This window comes from Ochotona curzoniae, unplaced genomic scaffold (genome assembly GCF_017591425.1).
Source record: "Ochotona curzoniae isolate NIBS_2020 unplaced genomic scaffold, NIBS_Ocur_1.0 scaffold_4701, whole genome shotgun sequence".
In the NCBI taxonomy this organism is placed as follows: Eukaryota; Metazoa; Chordata; class Mammalia; order Lagomorpha; family Ochotonidae; genus Ochotona; species Ochotona curzoniae.
The window spans coordinates 21,015,145-21,029,240 of record NW_024467122.1 but is presented as its reverse complement, the minus strand read 5'-3'; the positions used below and the strand labels follow the sequence as shown (position 1 = coordinate 21,029,240).

The window sequence follows — 14,096 nt, the reverse complement described above, 5'->3', positions numbered from 1 at the left end:
AAAGCTACAGAGGCAAGATCTGTGTGTGTGTGTCTGTCTTTCTAGCATATTCTATACCCTCTCCTTCTCTCTCTACATTCAAATAAATGAATCTCTTTTTAAATACTCTTTTAGTGTTGCACTTGCCAGTGCTGCGTGAGTGGAACCAGGGTTCTTTGCCATGCATGTGGTACTGTGTGCTCTGTGCTACAAGCCCGGCTAAGTGACAAAGCAGAGTGAGGGCTGTTTGGTGACACAGGCCCCAGCACAAAGCCTCCCCCGCTTCTGAGGGGCTCAGGGAGGTAGGGCCTTTCAGGCAAATGGATCTTGTTTAAGCAAAAAAAAACAAAACCCTCTTTCAGGGATAATTATTTTGTCCAACTCTCATTCTGCACACAATTATTACTCAGAAGTGACACTTTCCGAAGAGTGGCAAAGCCTCAGCTCAATGTCAAGTTCAGCGAAGCCTTCTATTTTCCTTAAAGGAAAAAGGTTTCAAATCTATTTTACCATCCTGTCAGCAGTGACAAATGGGACTTTAACTCAGACAGATTACAGATGAATTTCCCAAACAAAAGTCTTATGCAAATAAAGAGCCACCAGCATTTTTTTATGTCAGAATGCTGGTAGGATTTCTTTGACATTTGTTAAAAAAAAAAAAAAGTTACCGGTTCCCCTTTCTTTATTACCTTTTTCGCTTATTATTGCCATTGGAGTTGATGCTGGATGCATGAAGACAAGGGGCTGAGAAGCCAAAGTCAGGAAAGCAAGAGGCTCTTGGAGCAGGTCACAGGGTCACGGGGTCACAGGGTCACGGCCACAAGGTCACAGGGTCACAGGGGCACAGGGTTAGCAGGCAAGGATTCAGACGTGCAGCACCACAGCAGAGGTGAGTCAACACACTCTTCAGAGACCCCAAATAAGCTCTCGGGCTTACCAGGCAACGGGGCCTCTGCTGCCACTCAGCTCTGCCTTGTGGCACTAGGCCGCCCAGAGACTCAGCTAGTGGGCCTGGGTGTGCTGTGTTCTGAGAGAAGGAGCTGCATTTATCCCTTGGGCTGCATTTACAGACCAGAACTTATGAAGTGGAAGGGGTTTAAATCACAGTGCCTGGGGCTGTTGCTCAACCCTTGCAGTGCAGTGGGTTAAGCCCCCACTTGCAATGCTCAGGTAATCATTCCCAGCTGCTCCACTTGTGATCCAGTTCCCTGCAGATGAGCTTGGACCCCCGACGCCCATGCAGGTGACCCAGCTGGAGTTCCAGGTTGCCGGCTCTGGCCCGGCCTATCCCTAGCTATTGTGGCCAACAGAGAGTGAACCAGCAAATGGAAGATTCTCTCTCTCTCTCTCTCTCTCTCTCTCTCTCTCTCTAACTCAGTTCCATCCATAGAGCCACAACGCCCCTTGTATGGGGCCTTTATAACAACATCTCCTGCTAATTGTCAAGGGTAAGGGGGGGCAGGATGGTGTTTGGCAACAATCTGAAGGGAAGAGGGTTAAGGGAAAAACTAAAGTCTTCCACAGACACCAAGATTTTTCTTCCTGCCCTTCTCCCGCAGAGGCTCCCAACAAGGCATATCAGATTAGTCTGCAAGCAAAAAAGGATTAAAAGCTGTGAGAAGACAATACAATGAATAAGCTTAACAGTCATTTTAAAGTCAAAAGAAAGTGGCCACTGTGACATGCAGCCGATGAATGGATGTCTCTCTAATTATCAGGCTGCACGGTCCAGTAATTGGATTGGCACTAAAAGCAAGGAGACAGTGACAGCTTGCCACCTGCTGCAGAGCAAGAGTGCCTAGATAGAATCCTTTGAGGGAAACTGCAACGCAGGAAGAGATTATAGCTGGAATGTCCTGCCGCTACAACTTCCACACCCAGAGCACACTTGCCTCTCACCTACAACTTCCTCTCACTTGGCCACTAGGAAGCTGTTCTCTATACTAATTCAGGCTGAAGTACCAATGAATAGCAATGCTGTCTACGTCATTTATCACTCAGAGGTTTAAGAATTTTTCCTGACCCAGCGCAGTAGCCTAGCAGATAAAGTCCTCTCCTTGCACGTGCCCGGGATCCCATATGGGAGCCAGTTCCAATCCTGGCTGCTCTGCTCCCAACCTGCTCCCTGCTTGTGGCCTGGAAAAGCAGTGGAGGACAGCCCAAAGCCTTGGGACCCTGCACCCGCATGGAAGACCCGGAAGAGGCTCTGAGCTCCTGGCTTCAGATCGGCACAGCTGCGGCTGTTGCAGTTGCTTGGGGAGTGAATCATCGGATAGAAGATCTTCATCTCTGTCTCTTCTATTCTCTGTATGTCTAACTTTCCAATAATAATAAAAAAAATTATATATTAAAATTTTTTTTTCAAAGAGACCTTGGAGTTAGTAATTCTTTCACCTAAGTGAAAGATTTCATATGGGAAGGACAATCAGATATTTTCAGATATTTTGCCAAGAAGACCCTCTCCTCCTAAAATGATGCTACACTGACTGCTACCAACCCATTCAACAACAACAACAACAAAAAGGGACAGATTCTGGTCGGGCTTTGGCTCCAGGAGTGAAAACACCAGTTAAGACGCCCACACTGTAGATCAGAGTCCTTGGGCAGGAGTCCTGGCTCCACTCTCAGTACCGGCTTCCTGCTGATGTAACTCCGGGAGGCAGCAAGGGACGCCTTGCGTGGCTGGGTTCCCACTCACCGAGATCCTGAGACCTGGAATGAGTTCCTGCCTGGCTTAGGCCTCGGCCAAACCACGCAACTGTGTGCTTACGGGAATCAACCAGAAGATGAAGGCCGACTGGCTCGCTCACTCTCCCTGCTTCCCTCCCTACCTTCCTTTGTCTCTGCCTTTCAAATAATGCTGAGTAGATTCGAACTACAGTTATACATAATGTCAGATGATTTTTCACTGAGGGTACGTCCTGAACATTAAACGCTTTGTGGCAGCTCGTGTCCCACACGCGTCCCCTTCCTCGTCTCACCTTTGGAAAGGGCCGTGCTTATTCCGTGTTCTCACCTACAAACGGGAGGAGAAATAGAACGTTTGTTAACTATGCTCAAGTCACACAGACTGTGTGGAGTAGCTACACTGAGCGTGGGGACGCCTCCAGAACTGGATTATGCAAAAGGCCCTCTCCCCCCTCGGTGCCTGGAAAAGGCAGGCTGGAAACAGCTGCCTCAGAGTTTTCCCTGCTTGGGTTTATGGGCAACCCAGGAGGGGTATTTTTGTTTTGGTTTGGTTTTTGGTTTTGGTTTTGGTTTTGGTTTGCTTTTAAAATTTGTTTGTTTTTATTGGAAAAGCAGATTTACAGAGAAAAGGAGCAACCGAGACAGATTTTGCATCCACTGGCTCACTCCCCAAGTGGCTGCAACGCCTAGAGCTGATCCGAAACCAGGAGCCAGGAGCTTCTTCCAGGTCTCCCACACGACTTCAGGGTCCCATCCTCTACTACTCTCCCAGGCCACAAGCAGGGAGCTGGATGGGAAGAGGAGCAGCCGGGATAAGAACTGGTGCCGATATGGGATCCTGGTGCATGCAAGATGAGGACTTAAGCCACTAGGCTACCATGCCCAGCAATTCTCTCTAAAACAATGCAGTGTGTCACTTCTTAGCACAGGGGCAGGACCGACAGGTGGTCTGTGACTTCCCAGATCCACACATCTCACGCTGTCGCCTGCCTAGCTTCACCTCACTCTGAATACGCGAGCAGCCTGTCTTACAAACATCCAGCCTTCTGCTCAGCACACTGAGTCTGAAGGACTTCCCAGGCCTCGGCTCCACCCACTGCAATAGCTGTAAGCTGAGAGGTCCCAGTCCTGGTAAGCAATGAACGAAGACCTTGAGGATGGGCTAATCGAATTCTCACTAACTCCGCTTGTCTGAAGCCTCGTACAAAGCGGTTCACAGCACCATTTAGTTACGCCAAGGGGATGGATGAGGGGAGAAGGAAGTGCTTTTCCAAGTACTCCCGCACCAGCAATGGGTGTGATGGGTGGTTTCTCCAACAAAGTGCTAAAAGACATTCTTCTTCAAAACCCAAATTACCTGTGACCAAAGAATTTCCCAAAGTCTCTCCCACTAAGTGAGAGCCTAGCCTTGCAATATTGTTTAAAGACCGAGGTCTTGGGGCCGGCATGATGGCTTAATCAGCCAATCCTCATCTTGCAAGCGCCAGCATCCCATATGGGGGCCTGTTCTAATCCTGCAGCCCCGCTTCCCATCCAGCTCCCTGCTTGTGGCCTGGGAAAGCAGCCTAGGATGGCCCAAGGCCTTGGGACCCTGCACCCGCACAGGAGACCTGAAAGAAGCTCCTGGCTCCTGGCTTTGGATAGGCTCAGCTCCGGCCACTGTGATGCTTGGGGAGTAAATCAGCAGGCTGAAGATCTTCCTCTCTGTCTCTCCTTGTCTTGTAAATCAGCCTTCCAATAAAAATAAATCTAAATTTGAATGTGTTTTATATCTATGTGTTTGTATATGTGTATGTATGACTGAGATCCTATTAACATGACTTCTCATTCTTGTTTCACCCCTTTGTAATACATAACAATATTCTCATGACCACAGATCAAAATAAAAGGAAGCTCATTCCTTTTGACAGCAGACAGCAAAGCCCCAGGGGCAGAGGTGAGAGGAGCAGCCCTGGGTGGGGGAACCAAAAGAAGGCGAAGTGGAAAAGAGCCCCTCCCTCAGCGGCCCAGAAATGGCGGCCCCACAAGACACCGCACAACCCAGAGGGAGAGCTGGGCCAGGACCCAGGGCTCCTGGACCTATGCGGCTTCTAGCAGCTCACAGCCCCAGAATGTTCTGGTAACAGGGCTGGTGAGCCCAGGGGCGATTTGCTGCAGATGCATCCCCCACTGTGTCTGCACCCACTCCATCCACATGGGGGCAGTAGAATGTGAAGGCACATGTTGGGAACAAGGACAATTGTTGTCAAGAACTATCTGTCCCGGTGGGTACCTGACGCAGCAGTTAAGCCCGCTAAGCCACTGCTGGAGACACCCCCATCCCGTATCGAGGCACCTGCATCTGAGTCCCAGCTTCCCTCCCGTTTCTAGCTTCCTGCCAACGCGCTCTGTGGGCGACAGACTCCCTGGGTCTCTGCCACCCCCCGGGTTGTCTAAATTGAGTTTCCAACTTCAGACTGGCACAGCCCTGGTGTTACAGGCAAAGAGAGTGAACCAGCGAAGGGAACATCTTTTCCAAGTGTCTCCATCTTTGAAAATAAATGTTTAGGATAGATATATACTCAAATATATACACACAATGAGCTGAAAATATTCGATACAGAATTGATTATTATTTATTTCCAGCAGGTGTTTGATGATTTCCTGGGTTCTGGGCCATTCTACAAAACACAGAGCTCCAGTTCTACGGTCATAGGGGCTTTGAGATTTCTTTCGTAATTTCTCTTTTACAGCATCTAAATAAACCATTTCTTCTCCATTTCTCTTGGTTAATAGATTGAATATCTTACTCCTAAACAAGAATAACATTGGTGACTATGCCTTTTATTTTTAATTGGAAAGTCATATATACAGAGAGGAGGAGAGACAGAGAGGAAGATCTTCCATCTACTGATTCACTCCCCAAGTGGCCGCAATGGCCTGCAGCAGAGCCAGGAGCCAGGAGCCTCTTCAGGGCTTCCACACGGATGCAGGGTCTCAAGGCTTTGGGTCGTCCTCAACTGCTTTCCCAGGCCACAAATCAGTGCCTATAAGGGATGCCAACGCTTTAAAGTAAGGAGAACTTTAGCCACTAGGCTAGCGCTCCAGGGTCGATGACTATGCTTCAGCAGCAGAACCCAGCCTTCTTTTCTAGTGACCAAGCCCAAGTTTGCCTTCAAAGAGCACCGCCTAGTGCCTGAGTGTGGAATTGCACACAGCCTGGACAGTTTGCCCTGTCTGCGGGAACTGCTGCAGTACATTTGGAGACAGATTTTTTTTCAAAACAAGTGACAATCTTGTTTATTTACAATAGTATTTCAAGTTTGCATTAACCTGGAACTGAGATGTTGTTTAAGTTCATATTTTGAAATTTTATAAGAATTCTAAAATGATGCAATACAAAGTGCTTCCCCCCAAAGCACTGACAGATTTTAAGCCACTGACATACTGTATCTTAACGAACACAAGCAGTAGCAGATTCTAGGTAAGATTTTCAATTTCTTTTTTTAGGACCCAGCACGGTGGCCTAGCAGCTAAGTCCTCCCCTTGAACGCACCGGGATTCCATATGGGCGCTGGTTCTAATCCCGGCAGCAGTGCTTCCCATCCAGCTCCCTGCTTGTGGCCTGGGAAAGCAGTTGAGGACGGCCCAAAGCCTTGGGATCCTGCTTCCATGTGGGAGACCTGGAAGAGCTCCTGGCTTCTGGCTTCGGATTGGCTCAGCTCCAGCTGTTGCAGCCACTTGAGGAGTGAATTAGCAGACAGAAGATCTTTCTCTCTGTCTCTCCTCCTCTCTGTATATCTGACTTTCCAATAAATAAATAAATATTTTTTAAAAAGAAAACAGAACTGTGTTAAAAAAAAAAAAAAGAATAGAGCAATGTGGCTGGAAATCCACATTTCATGACTTAAATTCATCTCTTTAGAGATCAAGAAATAAAAAATAAAAAACGTTGATGCAAGGCATTTTTTTCTAGTTGATTTATTCATTTATTTTAAAATACAAAGCAACAGAGACAAAGATCGCCCATCAGCTGGATCGCTTCCCAAAGGCCCTCTGCAGCAGGGGCTGGGCCGGGCCGGGAGCTTTGTGACAACCAGAGTCACTTCATGTGAGTGGCAGGGACTCAAGTACTTGAGCCATCACCCACTTCTGGTGCATTGCCAAGATGCTGGAATCCAGAGAGGAATCAGGTCCCAAACCCAGCCACTCCTGTAAGGGCTGCGGATGTCCCCAAGGGCACCCCATCCATCGCATCACACTCCTGCAAGTGGTTTTTTCAATCAGTTTTACTATGTTATACAATAACTCTTTTCATTCAAGCTCTTCAACCAGCCCAAATGGGAATGCTGCACATCCGTAAAAACTGGCTCACCAGCAACCATAGCAACCCAGCAAAACCATACCCAGTCTGAATCCTAAGAGGTTGCAGTTTCTCTGCCCCATCTTCTCCCTCTGGTCCCGCTCCCAAAGCCAGAGTTTACTATGAGCAGGTAGCGGTCCATCCACTGTGCTTGCTGCCTGCCTTTGACTCCTTGTGCTGCGACCCAACACTGCACATTTACCTTATACACCCAGGCCTCCTTCCTCACTCACGGCACAGCTGTGTTTCACTAACAAGCATATGACATTCAAAGTAGCTTCCCCCGCCGATCCCCCAATGCTTCAGTACTTACTATTCCGATAGTGATGCATGTTGGTGCACAAAACGTTTTGGTTAGAGTATGTTCTATGTTCTTTTGTCTGTCCTGCGACACAGGACATATTTTTCCTTTAAAGAATGTGACTTCTGAGAGACAAGCCAAATAGAATTCAGTAAAAGTTAGTAAACAGTGTGAACAATGAAAGCAACTTTTTCATCCAAAATGACCGGAAAAGTAAAGAGACAGAATTTTTAAATGTGTGTGGCTCTGGGCCTTGCACGGCAGCCTAGTGGGTAAAGTCCTTGCCTTGCATGCACTGGGATCCCATATGGGAACCAGTTCATATCCCGGCTGCCCCGTTTCCCATCCAGCTCCCTGCTTGTGCCCTGGGAAAGCAGTTGAGGACTGCCCAAAGCCTTGGGACCCTGTACCTACATGGAGACCTAAAAGAGGCTCCAGACTCCTGGCTTCGGATCGGCTCAGCTCCAGCCCTCACAGCCTCTTTGAGAGTGAATCAGCAGATGGAAGATCTTTCTATCTCTCCTCCTCTCTGTACATCTGACTTTCCAATAGCAATAAAAATAAAATTAAAAAAAAAATTTATGCTGCTCACTTTGGCAGCACATATACTAAAATTGGAACAATACAGAGAAGATTAGCATGGCCCCTGTGCAAGGATGATATGCAAATTCATGAAGCGTTCCATATTTAAAAAACATGTATGTGGCTCTGGCAAAACAGGAAAAACTCCCTCTCTATTTTAGACAACGCCAGCAGAATAAACACCAGCATCTCATGAGCAACATGATTCTTTAGAAGACAACAATCACTTGTTCAAATAATTTCTAGCAAATTTATAACAATCAATTACAAAAGGAGGAGACCAAGGCCCCTAAAATGCATACTGACCCATAGACAAGCTTGTATAAAGTTTAGAAAGGGAAGGTTTTGGAACAGTAAGGGATGCCATACAATTGTCAAAACTGCATGAAAATTCACTAATTGTGAATAACTTCAATAATAAAATTTGTATTCAACATAAAAAATCCGAACAAGGACCAAGATCACCAGGAGCACCTTCTTGAGGCAAAACAATAATTTGCAACACTCGCTAGTCGATTCTGTTTACAACAGATTTGTTTTAATTTTTCATTTATTTTAATCTTACATTTATTATTATTGCTATGACTGTTATTCCATGATACTGTTTCATAGGCTCTGGAATTTCCTTTATCCCCTTCTCTAAATCCCCTCCCCTCACACACTGATTTCCCCTATGCTATTAAAATAGTATAGTTCTTCATAAACAGTTATAAGCCCATCATTGAGCGCATGGACAATGGCAGAGAGTCCAGCATCCTCTTGTCAAAATATATTCAACAGTTTCATTGGCGTCTCTTTGATCTGCAAGTAGAGATGCATACTGCATTGCATCCTCACATCTGGATATTACACTGTTACTACGCATGCCCTTAGATGAAACAGATTTTTTAATCAAGTGTTTTGACTCACAGATACAAGTCATGTTAAGGACATATGTAAATTTTCCCGGCACAAGAAAGATGTTCGGTGTTATTAACCCACTGGAATGGGTTAAGTCATAATCTGTTTTTAAGAAAACCTCAGTGTGCTTAAGACACCAAATCACTAAATCCTGACTGTTGAGGCTAACAAAGTTGTGGATAGCTTTCTACAAACGGAATTCACTGGAGGTCAATCATAAATCCTTATCATTTTTTTTTTTAAGATTTTTTGGAGGGAGTGGGAGCAGTCAGATTCACAGAGACAAGGAAGGCAAAAGATCTTCCATCTGCTGGTTCACTCCCCAGGTAACCGAATACCTGGAGCTGAGCTGATCCGAGGCCAGGAACCAGGAGTTCTTCCAGGCCTCCCATGTGAGTGCAGGGTCCCAAGACTTTGGGCCATCCTCTACTGCTTTCCCAGGCCGCAAGCAGGGAACTGGATGGGAAGCAGGGCCGGGACACAAACCTGCGCCCAGATGGGATCCCAGCAAGTGCAAGGTGAGAACTTTAGCCGCTAGGCAATCCGCTGGGCCTGAATTCTTGTAATTTTCAAAAACACCCCGGAAGAAAGGACTGGAAGGTAAGGTGACTTTGGCAGGACAAGTGAAAACTGACAGAAGCAAGGGAACACATTCAGCTTCAGTCTGTATCTTCTCTTTGTTTGCCAGTTTGCCAGTGGTTTTTTGGTGTTTTGTTTTGTTTTAATGTTCTGTTATCTTGATACCTCTCCCAGGCCCATGAAGTTCTCAACTAACCAATTACAAAACACCTTGACTCAAGTGTTAAGGCCCCTCAAGCAAGAAGCTGTGGAAATGAATGCCCCTCCCCCCCCACACACACCTCAAATGCAAGTTTCCCTTGGAACTGCTTAAGCAAGAGGACAGTCTGTAGTTTTACCAACTCAGCTTTCCACTGAAATCCACTTTTTCCTCTGCTGCCAAGATCCGGGCCTTGGGCTTGAGACGCGTTGTTCCAATGCACACCAGCTGAGCCAAGCTCCCACCTCTGGGTGCATTCTTTAAGGCCTTTTATCCCATCATGCAACTTAGGATCATTTTTAGCAACCCAGAAGGGAATCGTGTTATACAGGGGAACTGTCAGTAATTCAGTAACACCACAGTGAGGAATCCCTGGGTCTTCAGGAAAACCAGCTCCCAGGCTGAAGCCGCAGTCCTGGAGCCCCACATTCAGTGCTCCCTGCTGTGTCTTCCAGCCTGCCTGCATGGTGGATGCCAGTGACTCTTAGGGAAGAGCTCAAAGCAGAGGGACTGTCATCCATCCACTTATTTACTCCTGTCATCGCCTTCTGTCGGGGGTGAAGGACCAGCATCTCACAGGACCCCAGCCTGTGAGCAGATGGCGTTCACGTATCACTCAGCACGACTCCACGGGTCACATCTCCCAGATGGAAGCCACATGCAGAATACAGGTAGGCAGTGGCTGGCCATAATTAACTCAAAAAGGAAACACCTAGAAATACATAGCCCTCCCTGGGGAGACAGTATAACCGCCCTCTGCATACCGAATCCAACAGTGGTGAGCATACTGTGAACACAGCTTCAGGCAAGGGATCAAGTGATTTTTCCTGGGATTGAAGGGATACAGAGAATCCAGCGAGGCCCACAAACACACAGAATATAGATTAAGAAATGACATGAAGAGAGTTGTATTTTATTGTTGATGACATTTTTATTATTATATTGATAACTTTCTCTGTCTCTACGGTTCCTGCTTGGAAATGGTAAAAGAAGAGAAAATTCTCCAGCCTAAGAGCCGAGTTGATAAATTCAAATTTAAATGCTAATTGGATATGGGAAAGTTTCCCCGTGGGTCCTTAGTGACTCCAAGTTTAGATCTAAGTACAACTCTAACCCTTATTCTGAATGTCAAAACCCTGCCTTGCTTGTGTCAGCTGCCTAATTAAAGAAGCACCAGGAGAACAAAGCCAATAACCTTTGTTAAATTACAACATTTTCCTAAAACCTCTGCAATAGCAAACAGCATAGCCAGATCTCAGAGATATAGATGGAAAAAGGGTAACAGAACTCCAAGAAGACTTGGGGGTCAAACCAAGCCTCCCTCAGCTCCCTGCGTGGCACAGGACCAAGCCAATGGCCACTGCACGGAGCTACGGCAGGGGTCCCTCCTGTGCCTCCCCACCCCCTCCGCCCCCCAGGCAGTGTCTGGGGACCAGAGGCTTGGTGAAGGAGTACTTCACCCCATTCTTGGGGTTAGAAGAACTTCACAGCCAACATGATGTTTGTTCTCTAAAATATCTTGTTTACTTCTTTTTTGTTATTATTTTAACAAGCAAGAGAGAGACAGAAACAAAGATCTTCCATCTGCTGGTTCACTCCCCAAATGCCCACATCAGACAGAGTTAAGCCAGACCCAAAGCTACAAGCCCTGAATTCCATCCAGGTCTCCCAGCTAGGTGGCGCAGGACAAGTATCCAAGCCATCAACTTCTCCCTTCATTTACTTTTGTCAAACATGAACTGCAGAGAGAGTAATAACCAAAAACGGGAGCTAATAGTAAAATACATCTCCCTTCTTCTTTTCTGCTGGCTCTTAATCTCTGTATATCTTTCTGAGTATTTGACCACTGGCCAGGGTGAACATTAACAGGAAGCTAAAACCAAGATCAGACCCAGCACTCACACCCGCGCACTCCAGCATGGAGTTGGGCATTCCACATTGTACCTTAACAGACACCTGGCCCCAGATGAGATTTCCGTAGACGATGTCAAACACCCAGCACTCGACTGACCCTGATTCCAGGGCAAAAGAGACACGCCAAAGTTGAGGGAAGAACATGTTTGGCTCTCTAACAGGGACACAAGGACACAGTGACATTCCACCACTTACACACACACACTCACACACACACACACACCTCAGGGCACCTCTCTGGGCCAAGGCCATTAAGCAAAATTCACTGATCAGGCATTTCTTGCCTTCTATGTCTTTGCTAACGACCAGAATTCTCTAGCAGCACAAAGACCAACCTGCACAGTTCCTCACACAACACTGGCCAGGGAGAGTGGTAAGAACCTCTCTAACAAGCAGAGGTTACACCTACAGGAACAAATGTCTGTCCACCAACGGCAGTCCAGTGAGAAGAAGGTGCCTGAGGTCCGAATGTCCCTGGCTGGCTGTCACACAGTCAGCAGTGGACTGAATGGGGGCACCAAAGGCCTCAGGTCTGAACCTCTGGAACCTAGAAGCATCACTTTATGTAACAAAAACTTTGCAGGCGTAAGTGAGCCAAGATGGGATATGAGCCTGGATTATCCACATGAGCCTTTTACACATCACAAAGGCCCTTATAAGAGAGGCAGGGGAAGAGTGGTGCATACAGACAGACAAGGGTAACATGACCACAGACACAGAGACTGACATGAGATGGCCACACACCTGAGGATGCCAACAGCTGGAAGAAGGGCCTCTGGAAACGCTGCCTTGACGATGCCTGGATGGGGGCCCAGCAATGCTGAGTGTGGGTCCTAATCTCTGATCCTGAGACAGAGTAAAGCTTTGTAATTTGTTTTGTAAAGATTTATTTATTTTTTTTGGAAAGTCAGATTTACAGAAAGCAGATACAGAGAGAATGATCTTCTATCTGCTGGTTCATTCCTCAAGCAGCTGAAATGGTCAGAGCTGAGCCGAGCCAAACCAAAGCCAGGAGCCGGGAGCTTCCTCTGGGTCTCCCATGAGGGTGCAGGGTCCCAATGCTCTGGACGTCCTTGACTGCTTTCCCAGGCCACAAGCAGGGAGCTGGATGGAAAGTAGAGCAGCCGGGATATAAACTGGTGTCCATATGGGATCCCAGCGCATGCAAGGCAAGGACAGTAGCCACTGAGCCCAGTGTGCCCAAAGATTTATTTATTTTTACTGAAAGGCAGATTTACAGAGAGAAGGAGAAACAGAGAAAGATCATCCATCCTCTGGTTCACTCCCCAAGAAGCCACAATAGCCAGAGTTAAGCCAATCTGAAGCCAGGAGCTTCTCCCAAGTCTCCCCACGCAGGTACAGGGTCCCAAGGCTTTGGGCCATCTTCTAGTGTTTTTCAAGGCTACAAGTAGGGAGCTGGATGGGAAGTGGAGCAGCCAAGACAACAACCAGTGAACATATGGAATCCCAGCATGTGCAAGACAAAGACTTTAGCCACTAGGCTATCACATCAGACCCAAAGCTTTGTGACTTTAAGTTACCAAGTATATGGACATTTACTGCAGTAGGAAGATATAACAAACAGCCCCGTTATCTAACAGGCTTTTCTCACATCATATCACAAGGTGCTGGATGTTTGGGAAAGTACATGAATGAGGAAACGAGGGCTTGCCCTTGATACCTCAGAAGGGCATTGTATAAGGAGATAGTCTTTACATCTGCGGTTATTTCCTATTCACTTAAGAAACTGAAAGAGAAAGAACATTCCTTCTCTCGCTCACTTTGCAAATGCCTAAAATAGCTGAGACTGGTTCACGTGGGAGAAACTCAACCCAGGTCTCCCACGTGGTGGCAGCAACCCAACTGGGGGCATCACCTGTTGAACTGAGATAAGACCTCTAAGGAGGCCAAGTTTAATGAAAACGTACACGCAGCACAAAAACAGACAAGAGGACTGAGTGCCCACAGGACAAAGACAACGTGAGGACACCAGGAGGAGGGGGCCATCTGTCAGCTCAGGGGACAGGCCTTGGACGATCCCAGCCCTACCAGCATCTTGATCTTAGAGTTCTAACCTCCAGCTGTGAGAAAATAAATGTGTGCTACTTAGGATTTCCAGACTGCGATAGTTAGTCTCTTACGGCAGCCTGAGCAAAACTAATACATCAATGACCAACTTCTCTGAGCTTCCAACTCCCATGCCCCCCATTAAATTTATATATGGGTCCACTTAAATCAAGAGCAACCCAGGGCTCCCCGTGTGTAATAGGGTGTGAATATTGAGCCTGTTTTTAACAAGAGCTCACTTTGTTTACCTAAGCTGCTTTAGACAGCAGCATTCTGCCTGTTCTGGGGGGAAGATCAAGCTTCCCGAGAACGCCCTGCAAGCATCTCTCTCTTCCCTCTCTCTACAGTCCATTGTATATATACAAGTTATGGCTTCCCCCCAGGGAGTGCGCTCTGCTGTGGGGCCAGAGTCTTCTCCTTGCTAGAGGAAAATCTCACAGCTTCCTAATGAACCAATAGCCCTATTCTATAGATGTGTGTGGATAGAGAAGTGCGGCTGACATTTTCCAAGATAGGGAGAAACAGTATATGAGGGAAAGAGCTAT

General features: G+C 47.0%; 1 non-coding gene across 1 annotated transcript; it reads left to right on the top strand.

Annotated features, from left to right (window-relative positions):
* Nucleotides 1-7,894: 7,894 nt before the first annotated feature.
* Nucleotides 7,895-8,001, top strand: LOC121149536. The gene has a single exon (XR_005882694.1). It is a non-coding gene; the product is annotated as a U6 spliceosomal RNA (small nuclear RNA).
* The last annotated feature ends 6,095 nt before the right edge of the window (nt 8,002-14,096 follow it).